At 49.1% G+C, this 12,564-nt stretch overlaps 1 protein-coding gene across 2 annotated transcripts in view; it reads left to right on the forward strand.

Annotated features, from left to right (window-relative positions):
* The window catches only part of HIVEP3 (HIVEP zinc finger 3), a 400,522-nt gene that overhangs the window by 256,317 nt on the left and 131,641 nt on the right, over nt 1–12,564 (forward strand). For both annotated transcript variants that reach the window (XM_070404990.1, XM_070404994.1), the window contains exon 3: nt 8,774–8,854. The gene's annotated coding sequence lies outside the window, so the exon portion shown is untranslated. The remainder of the gene's footprint in view (nt 1–8,773; nt 8,855–12,564) is intronic.

A 12,564-nucleotide genomic window follows, 5' to 3' on the forward strand; every position in this document is an offset into this window, starting at 1 on the left:
CTTTAGCCTTGGGCAGAGGAGGCACCTCGGTGTGAGCTGATCTGAGAAGCAGGCTGACAGCCTGTGGAGGGACACAGAGCGCTCCCTGGGCCAGTGGAGAAGGGGTTCTTTCCAGGTGCCCTCAGTTCCCACTACCCTCCCACCAGCACCTGCACCTCTCCCAGACCCTCCTTCGCCCTCAGCTCCCACCACCTTCCCACCAGCATCCTGCACCTCTCCCAGACCCTCCCTCAGGCTCCCCACCCACTTCTCTGCATTCCAGAGCTCAGCATGGCAGGCTCTCAGACACAGGAAGCAGAGTGTCCACTGCTCAGAAGGGAAGCGTGGCATGCTGCCTCCAGGTAGTGAATTCCCTGTCACTGGACAATTTCACTCTCTGAGGGCCGGATATTGTAGAGGGATTATAGTACCAGGTTACAAATTGAATAAACTCTTGTCTTAGCCTATGATTACATAATGGGAACAATAATATTAACATCACCATGTAATTTTGCAGAGCCTTAGGTACTGATTATCATCCCCATTTACCAAAAAAAAAAAAGTTAACTTGTCCAGGGATATTAGGCTGGTAAAGAGGCCAACTGGATCTGTGGTTTTCCCTTCCCCGTTATTCTTCAAATCCTGCTTTCCTGGCTGGACGCTGCACGGGGACATTGCTGGAGCAGTGGCTGAGACAGTGCGACCATGCTGAGCGCAGGCTGGCGGCTTGGAGCTGTGCCGGAGCCAGAGGCTGCTCCCCGGGAGCTGTCCTGGGAGCTGTCGATCCTGTTCAGGGGCCTGGCAGACACAGGCGGAGAACACGCGCTCTCAAAGCCCTGTGAGCCCTGCACAGGGACTGATGCTCTGGGCTCCAGGCCAGGCTCAGCGGGAGGGAGCCGGTGCAGGAGCCGCGTGCTTCGCAAGCCCACTGTGGGCCATGGGCCTGTGGGCATTTTGCACTCACTTTATTAAACCCTCCCACAGCTCTCAGGAGGGCACAACATCCAGTTTTCACAGATGCTCAGCTGAACTTGTCAAGGTCACACAGCTCAGCAGTGGAGGGACCACATGTGTCTGACACCAAGGCACCACTGACATCTGTGGGAGGTGGCAGGGGAGGGAGCAGTCTGCCATGCCTGGATGACTGAGGATCTGACTGTGAGTCTCCATTGACTGAGGCCAGTATGGGCGACTGGAGAGCCAGGAGGTGGTGGTGGCTGAAGGGGGCCGGCTCTGGCCCTCAACCCCAGAGAGCTGCCTGTTGCTCCCCCACCGCCCCTGGAAGGAGGGAGGGTGGCTACCGGGGACGAAGGGCTGCCCTGCCATGCAGGGACCAGCTCTGGCTCAGGAGACAAGAAACCTGGGGCAGTTCCTCACTTTGGCTGGTTCTCTGTGACCCCTGAGGCAGGTCATCTCAGGGCCTGGGTCCCGTCTTCACTCAGAAGGGAGAACATTCATTGCCCTGCCTATCACACGTGATAAAAGTGAATTTGTAACTTAGCATCAATCAACCCGACTATCTACCTAAAATGTTAACCAGGGCGATTCCCCTGCTGTATTTTCCCTTATAGCCTTACACACCCTGACAGTCTGTCATCCGTGGCTTCGTTCGTCTGTGACTGCCTCTCTCTGTCCGGACCCCAGGAAGGCCGGACTGGACTTTGTTCAGGGCTGTGTCTCTCGCATCGAAACAGTGCCTAGCACATGTGAGCATGAAACACACTGGTGAATGAATGAATGAATGAATGAATAAACGAATGGCCCATCTGATTAGGATGGCGTGCCTCCTTTGTGCTCCCATAGCCCGTCGTATCTTCTCCTGCCACTTGCCACAGGTAGTGGGATGGCACGTGTCTCATCTGTGCCCCCGCACATTGTGAGGTCTCTGTGGCTGAGCATGGAGCCAGCCTGGAGGAGGTGCTTCATGAATGTTCGCTGAAGCAGTGAATTGAAGCACTCTCCTCCCAGGTCCTCAGTTTCCCCATTTGTACGCTGTGAGAGTGGTCATCCCAGCAGCTTTTCAAGCATTCTCCCTCAGTGACCGTCTGGGATTTATAACCTGTTGCGTTTCTGCACCTGTTCCTTTGTATGTTTTCCGCCCCAATGCTGTCCTGACCTCCAGGGTTGGTCACTGCCCAGAGCCTGTCTTCCCCGTGATGACCAATTAAAACCCCAGAATAGCCCATTGTTTAGAATCAGGTGCCTGGACCCTATATTTGTCTCCAGCGTGCTGAGCATGCTGGGGGCCCTGCCAGCCACACAGTGGGCATCATTGGGACTGCTCAGGTTTCTCACCCCAAGAGGTTATCCCTGGCACCAGGAGGCAGCACCAAGAGGAGCAGGAGCCGGCGAGGAAAGGTGTGGAAGGGAGCCCGCCTTCACTGAGAGCCAGGCACTAGACAAAGGTATTTCATATGTGCTCACCAAGGCCACACAAGATCACTGTCATTGCCCTATTTCACAGCTGGGGGGTTGGAGGCTGTAAGAAGCCACCCTTCCCTGGACCTGCCTCTGGAGCACAGGGATTCTGAGGGATGGGGCTGGGATGGAAGCACGGGATGCCAAGCTTTCTCACTGTGCCACTCAGCTTCCCCTGGATGGCGGGTGATGCTCCACCGCCGTCAGCCCTGAAGCCATAGCCCAGCGACTGCCCTTGAGTGAGTGAGAGGGCGCCAGCTTCACGGATGCTGCCACGAAAACTGTACATAAACAAAAAACTAACGAGGCATAGGTGAAAATATTGACAGTTTGGGGGGACTAGAAATACAATGAGTAATTTTTTTTGCTTTCTTAGCCTTGTCTTTATTTTTTAATTCTTAAGAAATACACAGGCATTATATAGTGGGAAAATGTACATGTTTTAAAAAGAGAGAGGCCTAGTTATCCCAATTTCCAGGAATATAGCCTGAGGAGGAAGTCTAAGCAAAACCCATGCAGCCTTACCTGTAACGCTGATGCACCAAGTGCTGAAAGCAAATCGAAGTGCTAACACATGGGACTGAAAACTAGCTACATCTCTACCAGGGGTTGACAAACTATAGCCTGCAGGCCAAATCCCACCCCACGGCCTATTTTTATAAGTAAAGTTTTATTGGCACACAAAAGTGACCACTCGAGTACATATTGCCTATGGCTGCTTTTGTGCTGTAATGGCAGAGTAAAGCAGCTGGGACAGGTAGAATATGGCCCAGAATTCCTAAAATATTTTTCTCTGGCCTTTTACAGCACACGCGTGCTGACCTCTGATCTACTTGACGGAATATTATACACCCTTTAAGAATATGATAGCTTTAGATTTCAGGTTGAGAAAAACAAGCTACAAAGTTTTATATCCAGGATGAAGCCCCAAAGTGTGGATATTTATGAGGCAAAGCTCTTGGTGCATGCTGTGAAATTGCTTTCCAAACAGCAGTGATGTGAGCACCCACTCCCCCAAACCCTGTGCGCACTGGGCATTGTCTTTCTAGACCAGGGGTGGGCAAACTTTTTGACTCGAGGGCCACAATGGGTTCTTAAACTGGACCGGAAGGCCGGAACAAAAGCATGGGTGGAGTGTTTGTGTGAACTAATATAAATTCAAAGTAAACATCATTACATAAAAGGGTACGGTCTTTTTTTTTTTTTTAGTTTTATTTATTTCAAACGGGCCGGATCCGGCCCAAGGGCCGTAGTTTGCCCATGACTGTTCTAGACACTTCCAGCCTCCCCTGCTCCTTTATGTCTGGACTTTGCTTTTGTCTGATGTTTCAAGCCTTGGTCTGCACTTGTTCTTTCATCTTCTTCATGTCCTTTTTGGAAGTAGGCAAGGTGTAACCAAATGGGGATCAAATTCAGGGGATGGGGAGCCAGGGAGCCAGGGAGGCACAGAGTCCTGAAGGTCCGGGGCGATGACACTAGCCAACAGGCTGACAGCTGTCCATCTCTGTTGGGTGAAGGACTTCAAGGGCTGGACACTAACTGGAGCTCCCAGAACCTGTATCTCTTTGAGCCACTCAGGGGTGGGGAGAGGAGAGTCACAGAGAGAAAGGAGCAGCATGGTGGGAAGGGAAGAAAGAGCTTTGGGGTTTATGATGCAGCTTCTGTCTCACATGTGTATGAGCCTGGGCAAGTCCTTTACCTCTCTGAATTGCCCCTTTGTCATCTGGAAACGGGATAAAACAGTCAACTGTGCAGGATTGACATGAGGATTCAACATGATCTTTCATGCCAGGACCTTGCATAGTGCCCGGCATTACTGTGTCTTTGTTAAGTTAATTTGGCTTGAATGCTAGGATCTTAGGAGGGAGAGGAAGTAGATCATAGGAATATTTTTTAAAAGAGAGAGTATGGATCCAGTGCACACCACATGGCGAGCGTTAATAAGGTAGTTGATGGGTGAAGGAATGAATGGAACTTTGAGGTCAAACAGCTCCAGCTTTGTCACTTGTTACATGATCTTGAACAATGAACCTCCCTCTCTATGCCCAGCTTCCTTCTCTGCAAAATGGGTTTACTGAATATGGATATTTACCCAGTGCTCACAGATGAGGATACTGAGGCACGAGTAACTAAATAGTTTGCTCAGGGTCTCACCACTGGTACAGGGAGAGATCAGAATGCCCACCCACAGGCTTGTGAGGATGAAATGAGGCAAGGAATGGAAAGTTTCTGGCTCAATATATGTACATCCCTTCCCATCAGCAGGACGGTCTGCCAGCCTGGGGTTCTTGGCCAGGAAACTGAGCACAGAGGAGTCTGCAGCCACGGCAGGGACTGGGACTGCCTCGGAGGCAGCTGCACGCCCGGCTGGGAGGTGCTGGCACCAGCACTTGGGAGGAACTCTCCAAGTGAATTCTCTGGAGACCACCCTTTCCAGGGGGTGTTTCCCAAGCAGCTGTCTGGCCTCCAAGGAGCCCAGTGTGCTGGGGCCAAATAGAGAATTTCCCTTTTTGTAGCAGCCTTTCGGCTGAGAGTAGAGCCCAGGCTACTCTAACAAGTCATACCCCTATAGAGAGAGCCAAAGTCCACCTGAGAATGTGTGGTGGGAACAACACTTAGCACAGGATGAGCTGGCCCATAGGACAAGCTCCATCACAGAGAGCTTCTGTTGACCTTGACAGGTTCATTATCACAATTGCTATGGACAAGAGGTTTTGCCTCCAGATGATATTTAACCCACACCTCATTCCTCCAAGGTAGTCGTGAGTTTCCCCATTACATAATAAGGAGGCAGGTATGGGAGGTAAGTGCACAACTAGTGAGTGACAGAGCAACAGATGGAGGACTTGAATTTAAGTATCTGACTCCTTTGCTGGCAGAAAAGGCTGTGAATCCTGGAATGACCAGCCTCTTTCCTCTTGGTCTTGGCTGTGATCCAGGAACTGGGGGATGCTATATTCCTCAGGGGCAGAGCTCCACTACTCTTCTGACTTGCTCATCCATTTTTGAGGCACAGCTATTGACCTCTTTCCAGGGAACATTTCATCTGTTCAACCATCTAACAAATGCTTATTAAGGATCATCCATGTACCAGGGCTTGTTTTAGGTTCAGGGAATGTGTCATGAAAAATAATAATTACAACTAATGCTGACTGTATACCAGATGCTATTCCAGACGCTGTACATGGATTAGCTCATGTAATCCTCACAACAACCTACAGATAGCTAGTGTGAGCCTTTCTTATAGTGAAGAAAGCAAGGCACAGAGAGGTTATTTATTCAGTGTATCTCATCTGTGGAGCCAAGATTTAAACCCAGGCAGTCTGAGATCAGCATCCACGTGTTTACCTGCCTCCACACTATTGTGGCTTCCATAGTTTCTGCCCTCATGGAACTTATAGTCTTTCTTTTCCAACAGGCATGTTAAAACAGTACCAACAATAATTTAATTTAGTTTTATTTGCTGGGAAGCAAACTGGGCAGGGAGTATCAATGATCCTGGATTTGTGAAGAGCTTGATGTCAGTAAGCCAGTGGGAAGGAGTCAAGGTCATAAACAGGACCTTGGTCCACTCTCCAATGGCCTTGACTGCTGTGTGCCTTATGGCAAATCTTCTCACCTCTCCATTTTTTAATTTACAAAATGGATTGTCACTACCTATTCTACCTGCCTCAAAGCATTTCTGTGAAGACTAAATGATGTGGCAGATGCAAACAAGATTCCAAAATAGGAAAAAAGAAATAAAAGGCACTGGGCAAGGATTTGCTATTGGACCAAAGTGAAAATTTGGTCAGTTTGGTGAATGAATGAATGTATGGATGGATGAATAGTCCTAGCAGGCCTGCAGATTGGCTCCCTGGGTGATAAATGACTTTCTTCAGGAGATCCGTTGGGCTTTTTCACAGTCCCATAAGGGCTCTATCCTTAGCCATGTCCCATGCTCCTGTTCCTTGAGTTATTTTGCATCTGATTTTGTGTGAGCCTCCAAGATTGTTTTAGCAAACATGTATTAACGTCTGTTGGGAGACAGGCCTTATGATAGACTATGTAGGGAGACTGAGGTGAATTTGGAATGGTTACTGCCTTTAGGGACTCAGAGGCTAAGAGGAGAAGTGATAATAATAATTAATAATAACAAAAGCAATTACCACCAATTATTGAACATGTACCATATGCCTGATACTGTGTGGAGTTTTTATGTACATTATTTTGTTTAATCGTTACAACAATTCCATGAGTTTCTAAAACCACTGCCCCATTTTATATTTGAGGAAACAGATTCAGATGTGTTTAGTAACTTAATGTAAGTTCATACAGCTCTGAAGTTATAGAGATGGGAATGAACCTGAGAAAGAAGATGTAAGTAAATACAAATAACTCCACTGTAGGGTAGAAACTACTGTGTATCCTCCCAGAGGGGTAAGGACAGGCTTCTTGGGGTTCAGAAAGAGAAGGGAAGGAAACAGGATGACAGCAGTGATGGTAGTGGCGATGGTGATGGGCTACTATTGATAGTAACAATGATGGGGGTAGGTGTTCTTAGTGGTGATAATGTTGATGATGGTGATGATGATGATGTTGATGTAACAATAATGGTATTTATGAAGGTGGTGGTGGTGGTGATAATGTTGATGATGTTCATGGTGCTGCTGCTGCTGTGAATAATAACAGTGATATTTATGATGATGGTGCTGGTACTGCTGCTATTGATAATAACAATAATGCTATTTATGATGATGGTGGTGGTTGTGATAATGGCAAGGATGGTGATGAGGATGATGGTGATAGTCCTCTGGTGCCCATTTGTTGAGCTTCTATTTTATGCCAGACTCTGACATGAGTGCTTTGCACTATCTTGTTTCATCCTCTTAACAACTTTCCAATGTCAGGATCATCACCTCCCCTTTATTCATTAGAACCCTGAGTTGGAAAAAGGCCAAGTGACCTGCCCAAAGGCCCACATCAGTCTGAGCTGGGCTTGACCTTAAGCATGCCTCATTGTAGAACCACCACTCTTCCCTGTACCCTGTGAGCCTTGGGGTTGGGCATCTCAGAAATGTGCCATAAAAACCTACTGAATGATATTGAATGAGTAGATCCCCTAGGGCCAAAGCCTTAAGCCCAGAGACATAAATAACATGATTCAAATGAGTATGTGTAATCATTGTTTAAATACTAGAGGCCTGATGCACAAAATTCATGCAAGAGTAGGCCTTCTCTCCCCTGGCTGCCGGAACCAGCTTCCCTCTGCCACCCCGGGACCTGGGCTTCTGTCGCAGCCCCAGCTTCGTCTGGAAGGTTGTCTGGAAGGACATCTGGTTTAATTAGCATATTATGCTTTTATTATTATAGATATGTGGTGGTGCCCTGACTGGTTTGGCTCAGTGGATAGATTGTTGACCTGTGGACTGAAGGGTCCCAGGTTCGATTCCAGTCAAGGGCATGTACCTTGGTTGCAGGCACATCCCCAGTAGGGGGTGTGCAGGAGGCAGCTGATCGATGTTTCTCTCTCATCAATGTTTCTAACTCTCAATCCCTCTCCCTTCCTCTCTGTAAAAAATCAATAAAATATATTTTTTAAAAAAGAATATCTCTTATTTAAATATATGTGGTGGCGCTTTGATTACTAAAATACAAGTTAATTATAAAGCATTATGTTCATTGTGGCTTTTGTATTATTTATTTTCCCACTAAGAAGATACTAAGTGTACAGTTATCATCAGGAGGAGCTTTGAGAAATATTTTCACACAAAAAGGAGTTCTTGTACTGAAAATGGTGGGCAGCATCATGCCATCCTGCACAGCCTATAGAAAATGCTTTGCCCAGCATCTGGCACAGAGACCACTCAGAGGAGGGAGGAAACCCGCCAGGCTGGGTATTGAGAGCTGTGGCTTTGTCTTGGCTCTACAAGTAACTTTATTACTAGACCTGTGCTCTCCTTCTCAGTGACTTAATGTCTTTATGAACTAGACAGTATCATCTAGTAGTTTTCCCAAATGGCTATTGAATGCTTGCAAAAATGAATGGATCAATGATGAATGAGTGAATTATGGTGAACGATGTTCAAGGAACACCAAGGAGTGCTTAAAAGTGACCGTTCTGAGCCTGAGAGAAAAACTAAATGTAGGGGATTCTGCAGGGGCTGGTAACAGGATTTTCAGCTCTGAGTGGGGTGATGAGGCTATGGTTGCACCTCTTGGGAGCCTGACCTTGACCCTGTGTTGACCGTGTTGTAGAAGAGGCAGTGCTGGGGCTTGGCTGTAAGGCCACTCTCACCAAGGCTATGCTCATCATTTTGGGGAGCATTTTTTAAACTCAAGTGAAGGTTGACAGATGGTGGTAGTATAATATTCTCACTTTCTCTACTTCCCACAGGTCTCCCTCCAACACAGTCCTCCAAGCTCTTAGAAATCCCTGACACATCTGGACCACGAGACCACGGCTGGCTTTTGGCAGGTAAGCTCCTCCCATCTCTCCCTCGCACCAGGACACCGCAATTTCGGCACAGCCCGAAGGTTACTGGGCCGTGTTTATGGCCAGGAGGTAGGTGGGGCTGACTTCATCCTCAGCAGGAGAATGGGTCCCCACAGTTTACTGCGACTTCAGGGAAAACCTGAATGTCTGGAGCCCTCCGGCTGGCATTTCTGCAGCACATGGCGATGGGCACCTGTCCTGGAATGGAAGCCAGGGAACTAGGTCTGACCCTGGTCTGCCTTTACTGCTTGGGAAGATTTCAAGCAAGAACCTCCCTTTCTGTGTCTCTGTTTCCCTGAATGAACAGTAAGGGAGTGACCTGGGCAGGCCTCAGCCAGCTGTTCCAGCTCTGGTCAAGGCCATGGGCTGCGGGAGGGGCAGTGGGAAAAGAAACAGCCTTCCACTTCCCTAGGCCTCATCTGTTTGATAGCTCCATGGACCTCACATCCATGGGGAGCCTGAGCTGGGCTGTGTATATGCTGTGTGCACACAGGTATGCATTCAGGGGCCTGTGTTCCTTCCAGAAAACTCTGCTTAAAGTCAGACTCAGACATGGACAGTCACAGCCCCACACCTGCCCTCTCTGAGCAGCACACAGGAACTATGGGCTGCCAGGGCCCAGACGGGAAGGGCAAAGACTGTCCGCACACTGACAGGTGGGTCGGCCCGCAGGGGAATGTTGGGTGATAATCGAGCTGGGTGAGGGGGAGTGCAGGTGGGAGACCAGCCTAACCTAACAACGAGGTCCTCATTTAGAGGCAAAGCTCACAGGTAGATCTGCAGGGCAGTCTGGGGGAGCTGCCTGGGAGGTGAGGCCTAGAGGGTACGCGGGGGCCCTTTGTCCAGCAGTTGGATCTGTCTAGCAGACCCCAGGCTGCCCCACCACTGTGACACTTAGTCTTGAACAAGGCTCGGGTGACACGTGCCAGGAACTCCACACCCTGTCCCCAGCCTGCCTCCAGGCCTCTGCCTGAGTCTAGCCAGCTCAGTGCCTGCCCATCAGCCCACCAGGCCTGGCCTCTGAGGGAGGAGAAGAGCCACCCTGACTGCCTCAAGGTGGTTTGAGGTTGGGTTGTGAGTGCCCAGGAAGCTCCTAGGCACATAGCACTGTGTGGCTGGCTCAGTTGCAAAGCATGCTGGGAACTTGGGGGGCTAGGGAAGAGGAGGGGCTAAAAGCAGTTGAAAGAACTGGTGGGATCCTCTGTGGCCTGGCCCTGACCCTCAGCAGCCTAACTCCTTCCAAGCCCAGCTCTCTACTACCCACACCCCTGCCTCCAGCCCCCTGAGGGTCCCTGTACGGAACAGCATTCCCCCCTCCTTGGTTTTGCCCACGCTCTTCCTGTGGCCCCTCCACTGCCCTCCTATCCAGACCAGTGGGCTCTTCTAGACCTGAAATCTCAGTTCTCTGGGAGCCTCGCTGACCATCCAGCTGGCCCCAGTACAGAGCCTGCCCACGCACATCCCTCTCTCACCCTGTACACCTCCCTGCGTTTACTCGTGGGTTTCCATGCTGTCTCCCCACAACATGAATCTCTTAAAGGCAGAGGCAGCATTTTGACCATTTCCAGAGTGAGCTGTGGGAGTCCCTGGGAGTGGAATGCTATGTGGGGAAACTGAGGCAGGGCCAGGTCATCTGGACATACTTGTTGCCTGCTATGTGCTAATCTCTGTGCTGGGCACCGAGGCACAAAGATGAACGAAGCAGAGTAACTGGTCTGAGCCTCCAGGTCTTCGTCTCTCAAATACCTGCTTCCTCAGATGGTTCCAGATCAAATGCCAGAGCACCTGTGAAAAGCCAGCTCAGTGCCCGTCTCAGAGTTGGCACTTGCATCCCACGCTCATCTGTCAATTTACATGTGTGCGGTGGGCAGTGGTGGCCTAGAAAGGCCTGTGAGTGTTCTGGTTCAAAAGGCGCCGTGAGAAGTTAGCATATCTGCCTTCACAGGAAGGCGGGCCAATTGATTTGACTTTCCTTTAAAGAGTTCATTCAGCAGAACATTCTTGAAACCCCTCTGTGCCAGGCATGGTGGACACTGGGGGCCCGACAGGAGTTAGATGGCCCCTTCTGCAGCAGGGACATCTACTAACTTAGAGGGGGAAACTCCAGTACAGGACCAGGCTCAGTGAAAAGTAATTTCTGGGCTTAGTGCTTTGCTTCTGGAGCCTCCGTTTTTCCATAGAGTGAGGAGATGGAGAATGTCGATCTTCAGTGCCAGCCAGCCTTGCCATTCTAGGACTCAAAGCAGCCACCACCAGTGGACTAGATAAATAAAGATATCTGCACATACATATATACTATACATATATACTATATGTCTATGAGCATATACAATTTAATCATTTTGACAAGTTTAAAATATATATTAAATTAATATAAATATATTATTTACAGCATTTTTATCGTGTTTTCTTCTGATTACAAAAGTAATAAATACTTATTGAGAAAATTTTGGAAAGTACAGGAAAAGAATTCACCCACTATTTCCACATTCAAAACCGAGATATCCTCTTAGATATTCAGTGAAATCCCCTCCCACCCTTTTTCAACATTATACACAGATTTAAAAAACAACAACAAAAAACATATTTGGGAATATACTCTGCCTTCTATTTTTTAACTAAAGCTGAGCTATTGAGCCAGGTCTCTGGGCAGGGCCGCCGTCCCTGTGCCCGAGAGGAACCGGAGTCAGCTGCTGCCACAGCTGTTGTGTGCCTGCTCCCCACCCCTGCCCAGGCGGCTGGCTGCAGGCATCTGACCTTCGGATGTTCTGTGTCTCTGGCGGGTGCACATTCTACACTAATTTTAGCTTAGCCGCTCAGGCCCGCTGGCCTTGGGGCCCGCATATAATGGACGCCTTATGTAGACAGCTGCCAACGGTGCAGGAAGAAGTGTCCCACCTTAAAATGTTCCTCGTCGCCCGCCAGTCCTCTGCTCTCAGAGAACAAGCCAGCTCCCTGTTCCTTCTCCCACCAGGAAGGGGCCGTTGTTGATGTTCATGGCCCAGCAGGCTGGACCCGGCGGGCAGGTGGCCCACCAAACACATGGGCAATTGCTTCTCTGGACGGGGCCGTGTTTTTACAGGACAGGCTCGGATTTGAGCTGGAACAGCTGAGAGAGGCTTCCTGAGAAGTTGCTGGGTAGTGTGTTTGCAGCTGGACAGCTGGGTGACTGAAATGGCCCCGGCTATGCACATAGACCCTTCTGGAACCTCACCTTAACGCTTTACCTGTGTCCAGTGTAGACAAATGTTACAATGTCCTTTGACATCCCATTTTGCCCTGATGACAGCCCTGTGTATGAGGTGACAGTGCTCCCATCTTACAAGCAAGGGAACCAAGGTGGAGAGGGAAAAACAGTTTGCTCAAGGTTGCCCAGAAGTCAGTGGCAGGGACTTGACCATGAACATGGTCTCTCTCACTCCACGTCCAGGTCAGCAAGTTCGTCTCCATCTGCTCTGTGTTTCCTTGTTTGGTATTGTTTTTCCAAAGTGGACATGCTTCCATTTTCACCTTAAAAATCAATGTATTGAAAATAAATACACCTCGCTGGTCTGTTTCTAAATCTCAAATCTGATCATGGGAGACTCTTGTTTCAAAATGCGGGATGTCTCTCTTTGCCCACAGGGAAGTCCTCATGCCTTAGTCTAACACCCAACCTCCCCAGCTTGCTACCTGCTAGATCAAGCATGTCA

Source organism: Myotis yumanensis, unplaced genomic scaffold (genome assembly GCF_028538775.1).
Source record: "Myotis yumanensis isolate MYYU_CA2020_CCGP unplaced genomic scaffold, mMyoYum1.0.hap1 SCAF_2, whole genome shotgun sequence".
In the NCBI taxonomy this organism is placed as follows: Eukaryota; Metazoa; Chordata; class Mammalia; order Chiroptera; family Vespertilionidae; genus Myotis; species Myotis yumanensis.